Below are 10,000 nucleotides of genomic sequence, written 5' to 3'. Positions count from 1 at the left end.
TCTTCCCCTTTCATTCGCAGTTTTCTAACTCTCCCAGTTGTCATTTAACTACGACAGAAGGTTTTCCAGTATTTTGTAATACAGTTTCATTATTTTTATTTTTATTCTGAATATTCAAGTTTTTTTTCACTCTCAGTTTATTTCTGAGTTTTACGTAATCTCTTGTAACTGGTCATTGCTCTTTTATGATTTGCAATTAACTTAGGTTTTTATGTTCCTTTTTTTACTTTATAGTGTGTATTTTAAAGTGGAATATTTTTAGATATAGTCATTCAGTGTGGTTTTCTTACTGTTTCTCTTTTTTATATCATTTTATAGATAAGTGATCCTGATGATGGAAAAAGTAGTGTATTCCCGAAAGCTCGGCTGTGCCTTTTTTTATTTTAAAGAAAATAATAATGTCCGAACAGGACCGAAAGTACTTGGCTATCTCGCTTTTTCATTTTTTCCTTCGTGGCAAAAAACCTTTATTTATACATAGCATCACGTTTTATATACTTCGTGATCAAGTTATTCATATATATATATATATATATATATATATATATATATATGTGTGTGTGTGTGTGTGTGTGTGTGTGTGTATGTATATAATATATATATATATATATATATATACATATGAACACTTTAATACGTGATTTGTATATCACACATTACCTATGGGTTTCGACTTGATTTCCAAGCCATTGACAAAGGACTGATACAGTGTTAGAAATCACAGTATATATACTACGGAGATAGTACTGGCGAATATGGACAACCGTTTGAGGCTACGGATCCACCAATGACAACCGTCAAAGGTGGAGTGGCGACAAAAACATTAGGACTAGTAAAAATCACAATAAATACTCTAGGGACAATACCAACAAACATACAGGTCTTAGGAGATAACAAATCCACGTCTGACATGAGTTAGGGGCGATGGCCGAGTGAAAAAAATCATTGTTACTGTTGGCCCCGTACTATTTACAAATATGATAGGCAGTATAGATGTATGGAAAAAGGATTATAATATTTGTAAATAGTACTATGCCAACAGTACTTATGAATTTTTTCACTCTGCCTCCGCTCCCAACGGATGTCAGATGTGGATTTGTAATCTCTTAAGGTCTTTATGTTTGTCGGTACTGTCCCTAAAGTATTTATTGTGATTTTTACAAGTAGCCCCAATGACTTTTGTCACCACTCCCCCTTTGACGATTGGCAGTGGTGGATCCGTAGTCTAATCCTTTTTCCATACAACTCTACTGTCTTTCTTATTATTTGAACATTTCACAATGTTCTCTTTATAGGATGAAATTTATACATGCCTTGACTGATATTCGCATTATGGCCATATATTCTTTTCTTTTGTAAAAATAGATTCAGTGATACTCCTTTCCAGTGTATTATTAGAAAATGCTATCTTTTGTGCACTTCCCAGTTGATACCATTATTGTTCCTACTAACATGTACAAAAATCACTTCACCTGGAGATAGTGTTTCCCATCGCCATATCAAAATTCTTTATGTAAAATTTCCCATTGAATTCAAATTTACATTCTTTTACACATAATTTAATCATCCTCTGGAAAATGGTGGTAACACTGCTTACACTCATAACAGACCGAGAAAGGGTTTGGGGGCTTGGGGAAGGTCTGGGGAAGTTTCCAAAGTGGCAGGGGCGGTGGGTGGGGGACGATGGGTATAAAGGCTGTGTAGAAGAACTCGCTCAGGGGAGGGGTTGTTTTGAAAGGTGGTTGGAGCTGGGGAGCAATTTCCCTGGCTGGGAGAGGGTGGGGTTGCTGTGTTGATGGGTGAAGAGGGCTGATAGACATCTGACTTACTAGAGCTTGTTTTGCTTCATGTTTTTACTTATATGATGATTCCACATTTTACTAAAAGCTATTTATATTACTGAAACTTGTAATGAAATACATCAAGCACTAAGTAAAAAGGAAGAACAGATGAGAGAGAGAGAGAGAGAGAGAGAGAGAGATTTCAAACGGTAGTATCGCAAATTAACATCCATACTAAATTAGTAACAGTAGTAGTAGTATAACAGAATATATATTACCAGAATTAAAAATAGGAGACGTTATTAAAAATATTCTTTTATTCCTCAATTCCTAGTCATTATTACACAACTAAGGTTTCCTTGCAAGCTACTCACACCCATTCTTTACGCTGAAGACTGAGAAATTCATAAGAGTTCGACGATGTGTGGGATGATATAACGAGGCAACGAAAGGATTAATTTAATTTTTGAAGTTTTTTATAATTCAGTTTCAAAAGTTAGGATATGAAATCCGTAAGGAAATCTCACGTATGAACAAGTAAGGTTCCCGCAAACTCGTATATTAAACATTTTTATCATTTCAAAAATGTAGTTAAAACTCAACGTTGATAACCCTATGTATTGAATCCCTAATTACACTCCACGTTATGGAACCTGTAGTAGGATATGACACCAAAGAGTAATGCATCTATATCAATTTTCATAGCACAGGATTTATCCCAGAAGATGAATTGTTTGCCCAAGCATGGATAGTAACCTATTTTACCAACGAAATATTATCAAAGTACTTTGACATTAATGTGTCTTAATAACCCAATTGCCGAGAACTGGATAGTGCTTCCCCAAGGGTCCTGTATGATTGTAGTCATGATAAAGTTTTTAGGCCTACATAGATCATTCCCCTGAGGAGAAAGGCATGAAGTGCACGACGCAGAAATATATATTTGTGGTAATTTTAAGAATTGAAGGAAAGGAGGGTGAAGTTGAAAAGGTACAGCACCATCTGAAACAGCTAAAAAATAGCAAAATTAAATACTAATAATCTGAACTATGATAATAATATATTGTATTTTTGTTTCTTTGGACGCGCGGCAATAATTTTGGTCTAACGTATAATATCTTACCCGCTAATTTTCACCAAGTATTCGGGTGGTGAATAAGAATAAGAAGGTGCTCTTAAAGCTAACTCGATAAAACGACGAATGACCCAGAACTTAATGTTCAGTAAACCTTGTGGATGTTCAGTGTTAAAGATAACAATAACAGAATATATATATATATATATATATATATATATATATATATATATATATATATATTATATACTATATATAATCTATATATCATATATATATATTATATATATATATATATATATAATATATATATTTATATATATTATAACTACGAATAATAATATATATATATATACTATATATAATATATTATATATATATATATATACTATATATATATATATATATGACAATAATATTTCCGACAAGCACATAGGGCAAAAGAGTTTGATAATTTTTCTATGATTATATTTATTAGATTATTTTCGTGAGCAGTTTCTCATAAGGTAAGAACAAGCGTTCATCTCCAGTGGTTACTGTCAATGGTATTTGGAGTAAAGTTTATGATCACCGTATTATTATTGTTTTAATTCTATCATTTGACATTATATTCTAATATTCCTATTTTATACTTCCTTGTGGTATATTCAGTTCGCCTCGTTCCTTTTTGCCCCGGAGTATTTACGGAGATCATATATAGAGGGACTTCAATTGAGGGGTTTCTTGGGAGTTGCGTGTAATATGTTCAAGTCAGGGACCCAAGTTGAGTTAAATGAAAAAAGTTTGCGAAGAATGCTCGTCAATTGTGTTGTACTTACTTGGCCTCCTCCTCCTCCTCCTTCACAACGCCGTTCGCTCGCCCACCCTCATTCTCCTGGAAAAGATCGGGCCGAACACCACCACAGGAACAGCAGGTCATGCGTCGCCTTCGAAGATGCGATAGGAAAATAACTAGTAGGATTTAAAAGTTAGAGAGAGAGAGAGAGAGAGATAGGCGGGGGTGGGGGAGGGAGAGAGAGAGACTGGGAGTCTACAATCATCCGTATATCCTGCCATATGAGCTGTGACAAAACACTGTTTTAAACAATGGAAAATAAAACACACGAGTGCTTCAGGAAATTTTAGTTTATGTTCATCACAAATGGAGATTAAGTATTTAATATTATGCCGTCTCATTCCGTGAGAACCAACTTGCAGCATTAAAGCGATAGATTTGTTGATGGCCGTGAATATATATATATATATATATATATATATATATATATATATATATATATATATATATATATATTATTATTATTATATACATGTATTTATGGTATTTATGTATGTATGTATGTATGAATGTATATACATAAAATCAGTTGAGGGAGGAAGAAATTTGTGAATTTCACTCTCCTCCAAAATACCGTTTTTGTTATGCAGCGTTTTAATTAAAAGCATTAAAAAATGAACCTTTGCTTTGCGTGGGTCAGGAAATTTTGATTTAATTCATCACACTAATGGAAGGAAGATAATTAAGACTATCTTGCTGATTTCGTGCTTTAAGCTGCTAAATCAAACTCCAGACGGAAAAAATTTAATTGTACCCCTTATTATTTTTATGTAAGACGGCACAGGTATAATTTCCAGGTTTACGAGTTCACTAGCTACTGGTTCAGCGTGCAATAAAAAGACTTCGAGTAATTTTCGTGTTCATCGCTTTGGTCAGAGATTTCAATAAACAATTACAGGCCATTAAATTGATTATGAGAATCTCTTTTGTATCATTAGCCTCTCTTCGTAAATGTTAAGTGCTTCAGATTGAGAACGAGACCAAGTTGATTGGTTTTATGTTGGGCTCCAACCAATCAGAATTTGGCTTTTCATACATAGTGTTTGCCATTGAGGAAATGACCCGTTCCAGAACCTTTTTATCCGCGGCTTCCACGATAACATATCTTTGTTTACATTGCCATTTATGCCTCGGGATTTGGGTCCTGCTGTATTAATCATAATTAAGAGCAAGTTCTAAAGAAGAAACTATTATCTACGTAGCGTTATTGACGATGATGGTCATGCGAAAAGGTGATGGAATATTTTGATCGTTGTCTGTGTAGTTACTTATCAGTTTTATTACCAATGTCAACTGATTAAAAAAATCTTTGTACGGTAAAATATAAGTGAATGCACTTTACTCTTTGTATTCCGTAATTATTGTTGACATCTATCGTCCGAAGAATAATTGTACCATAGTGTGGCGGTGAAGGAATATAAAGAGTTCACTAACAGCAATTGTAGAACGATTACGCTTAAAGATTCTTCTAATAGTTGGAGCGAAATGGGTAACAACGATAATAACATAAATTTGTCATAATAATAATAATAATAATAATAAGATCCCTGAAAAGGAAACTGGAAAAACTAGAGGCGCACATAGTAAGAAAAGTGATGGACTCCTAAGTAGTCAGGATGCAACCCGGAACCCCACACTATAAATACCACCCAGTCGAATTGGAGGACGGTGATAGACAAAAATACATATGATAATAATAATAATAATAATAATAATAATAATAATAATAATAATAATAATTAATCCAAATCCTTTCTTTGTGGACCTGTATAAAAACCTTAGTCAGTATATAGATGGGAACTTTCGGTTGCTTGGTCAAATGCCATTGTGAATATTATGATCCGGATAATAATGATAGTTTTATTTTCAATAGCGCATGTCATATAGCTCTTTGAAGCCCCTGACTGTTGAGTTTTGAACTTGGCCGGGGCAAGAATAACTGTGGTTCAGGAGAGTCCTGTCTCTTTCGTATATACTCAGTTTGTCTAATACGTAAAAGATGTTCACACTATATATATATATATATATATATATATATATATATATATATATATATATATATATATATATATATATGTGTGTGTGTGTGTGTGTGTGTATATATATATATACACACACACACACACACACATATATATATATATATATTATATATATATATATATATATATATATATATATATATTATATACATGTACAAGTTTATTGCCGACATTTCACTTCTCTTCATGTATCTTCAAGGCTGGAAACATCAATCATTTACTTTAAATACATAAAAACAAAGTCACTAATATACCACAACCCATTTTCTTAAAAATCTCAAAATTAAAGCAATATATTATAAAAAAAAAATTACCATATAATCACATGGAAGACTAAAAGAAACACCTACCGAACCAAGAGCTAAAAAGTGACTAAAAGAGAAGGGGAGAAAATAAACATAAAAAATTATGAAGATAATGACAACGAACTCCTTGTCCATATGTGAAGATCCAATAATTTTAAAATCATTCATGCCCAAGCGGGAACGGCAATTTTGTGAATGGTTACGAATGTTAGATATTTCAGGATTGGACAATCTGCAACCCGTCCTAAAGCTGACTACTTGATGAGCGCAGAAACGAACACTGAGCACTCTCCTTGTGCATATAGGTATCATTTTTTTTCTTTTTTATAAATAATGTTGGAAGTCAAGGACTGGTTCAGTCTGTCCTTAACTGAAAAAAGAGCGTATTTCTAGAGATTAGGTGGTATTAGCTTCAGATTCAAGGCGTGCAATTCGTTATTGATTAGAAAATTCGTACATTTCTTTTTGAAAATATTATCATGTAAGAATGGGAACTTAGCGTACAAACATAACTTTCGAACAGTATATCTGGTAACAGGTGGTTTCATTTTTAAGGTTAGGAGATTGCTAAGTACTGCATAGAAATATCAGGATGGGAAACAATTGATACAGAGAAAAATTGCCAAGAACTCTACTTCATTGTGAAAGGTTGCCCAGCTAGAGGTTAAGATATAAGCCCTGTGAAGGAGGGTAGAGAGAACGTTTAACTTGAAATTAAAATTACACTTCCAACATTATTGTCTATAAATAAATATACCTGTCCCAGATGTAGTCTGGGAACCTACGTTGGATGCACTAGGAGGCTGCTCAAGGTTCATTTCTGCACTCATCAAGAAGTCAGCTTCAGGATGGGTTGCAGATTGTCCAATCCTGAAATATCTAACATTCGTAACCATTCACAAATTTGTGGTTCCCGCTTGGACACATAGTTGATTTTAAAATTGTTCGACCTGTCTATATGGACAAGGAGCTGTTGGTGTTGGAGTCTATTTTAATCAAAACAGATGCACCTTTTCTAAGTACCCAATCCTCGTCCACCCAGCTGTTCGTAGCCTAATTACCCGTTTGTTTACTTTCCACGTTCATTGTCATCATTTCATATATTTATTTTCTCCCTTTCTCTTTTAGACATTTTTGGCTCTTACCTCGGTAGGCGTTTCTTTTAGTCTTCTGTGTGTTTTTATGGTATTTTTTTTAATAAAGCTTTTATTTTAAGGTTTTAAAAATACCGTTTGTGGTATATTAGTGACTTTGTTTTTATGTATTTAAAGTAATGATTTCTTCACCCTTGAAGATACGTCAAGAGATGTGACATGTCGGCAATAAACTTACTTATACAGGGTGCGACTGGATTGGCTGATCACACAAGGCTGATGGTAGGAGGTTTTGGCTATGGTGGTAAATTTGGATTCGTCTAGAGTATGAGTCCATTAGATAGGGACTTGTAGGCTTCTAAGTCTCTCTCACTCAAAGGTGGACAGCTGAGTCCAGGTGATAGCTACGGGTGTTAGTTTATCATGCCTTCTTCCTAGTTTACTCCTTCCTCCTGTACAGCTTTCTTCTGAACTCCTTCCTCCTGTACAGTGTCCTACCATACTGGTTTATAAGGGTGATCCTGGGCCCTTATATCCCCGTCTGCAGCCACCATCTTGGATGTTTTCCATTATTTCTTCGTCAAAGGAGGACCCTTCAAATCCTGCAGAGAATGCTGGAAGAGAACAATATTTTAACAGAAATGAGTGTCTCTAAAGGAACAGCGATGGAAGTGGCGTCACTGAGGAGAGAGAGGTTGAGAGTGGGTGGTAGAGTTACTAGGAGGGAAAGAGTTAGGGTCAGGTCAAAGTTCAATGTTCCATAACAGGGCCGAGAGGGGTCGGCTGCTAGAATGGAGGTTTTAATGAAGGTATCACACCCATAGGGAAATTGACACAATAGCTGGAGGACAAGTGTTAAATTAAGGCTCGTTCCTTTTCCAATGAGTGTTGTGACTGAATGCTTGTGGGCATATGCAGGTGGCCAGCTAGTTTGGGGGCCATGTAGGGTCAATGACAGCTGGAGGTTGTTAAATAAATTCATCATATAAGTAAAATTTGGTTTGCGACTAGTGATGTTGGGGTTCAAAATGTTAGGTTTAAGGAGGTCTACACAGTTGTGTAGGTTATATAGCTCTATCGTATATTGATCACTTGTAAACCATTACAAATTGGCCAACCTCCAAGTTTCCCTGGCCTGGGGTGCTGCATATATTCTTTTTAGCCCGGCTCTTAAGGGTTAAGGTGATTATACGGAATTAGATAGGTAATTCAACAATAGGCTTTTGAGATGGACATCACTGGGGATTGAAGGATTTCTTAATGGCGATACAGGTGTTCTCAAAGGGAATGCCAAGGTTTTTGCAGCCATTAATCCAAGAATCCTCTGGGAATACTTTGGAGTGTCTGGATGTTGTGCTATTGTATTCACAGTGTCTTGAAATGAAATTTTGAGGGCACAAAGGAGACATTAAGGCAAATGAAGTGAAGCAGGAATTATTTTGACATAAGCTGATTTATGATGGCATTAAGGGGTTGAAGGTGAGTTGTCTGGGGAGTGTGTATGAGACATATTGTCCTCATTTTCCCTGGCACTCTTCGAGCTATACCTTACTGAAGGTAAAAACAGCTCCAGGCAAAATACCTAAATTTTCTGTACTAAAAAACAGCCCACATTTTTTCGCTTTCTTTTACTTTTCACATTCTTTTGTTTGGAGGAAATTTAATGAAGTGATGCATGCAACAATATATATATATAATATATATATATAGATATATATATATCTATATATATATATCTATATATATATATATATATATATATATATATACTATATATATATCTATATCATATATTAATCTATATATATATATATATATATATATATATATATATATATATATATATATATATATATATGGTACCACTGATTTATCACTTCACTGGCGCCTTCCATGAGTGCTCCTGAGTCAACCTATTCTCAGTTCAGATACATTTCCCTGAAAACACTCCTATCGTCCATGTGAGCTAATACTGGGGTAGTAAGGCTTCTTGGAACAGGGATTGGCTGACAATTGCTGGAATCAGTTCACACCCATACTGGAATCGTGTTCACTAACAGACTGTCGTTACAAATAAACTTTGCTTGAAGAGGGTGCCAGTATCTGCTAGGGTGGGAAAAACTCTTCGTCGGGTCGGCTACATGACTTCCTTGTGATTATGACACCTGGGTTCATTTCCCGCTACCGGACATCATATTTTCTTTATATTTCTTGCAGTCGGATCTTAGGCTTTGCAGTGACAATTATATCCAAAAAAAGTTAAAAGAATTCGAGAATTTGAGAGGGCATTGTGGCTATTACATTTACTATATATCTGGTAAAAGTAATCAGTAGATTCTACATTTGTATCTCAACCTAAAAGCAATAAAAGACTTAACTATGATGGTGAGGATGGGTCGATTCCAGCTCTAATATGTAATTCTGAAAACGACAGGTATATGTATGTATGAGAGGCAATAGACTTTTATCTTTGTCGTATATATATATATATATATATATATATATATATATATAATATATATATATATACATATGTGTGGGGGTTTCGGGTGGGCTGCTTTAAGTTCTTCTGTAATAATAAGATTTAAATTGAAATGTACGTCTTCCATTATCTTACCCAGAACGTAGTTGAATAGTAATCAGAAGTTCAGCGTAATTTCAGAGAAACATTATTGGTGAGTGACAGTGCAACATAAGACATAGTTCCTTTTTCTATGGGGCAAGATTGGGGTTGTGACATGTACTAATAATGCATTAAGAGTAACTAGAGAGAGAGAGAGAGAGAGAGAGAGAGAGAGAGAGAGAGAGAGAGCCATGTCAGCTCCCATTTCAAATATGAACAAGAAAACGGGTTTAAATGTCATTTAT

The sequence above is a fragment of the Macrobrachium nipponense genome, chromosome 23 (genome assembly GCF_015104395.2).
Source record: "Macrobrachium nipponense isolate FS-2020 chromosome 23, ASM1510439v2, whole genome shotgun sequence".
In the NCBI taxonomy this organism is placed as follows: Eukaryota; Metazoa; Arthropoda; class Malacostraca; order Decapoda; family Palaemonidae; genus Macrobrachium; species Macrobrachium nipponense.
Note: the sequence above shows the minus strand (reverse complement) of the source record.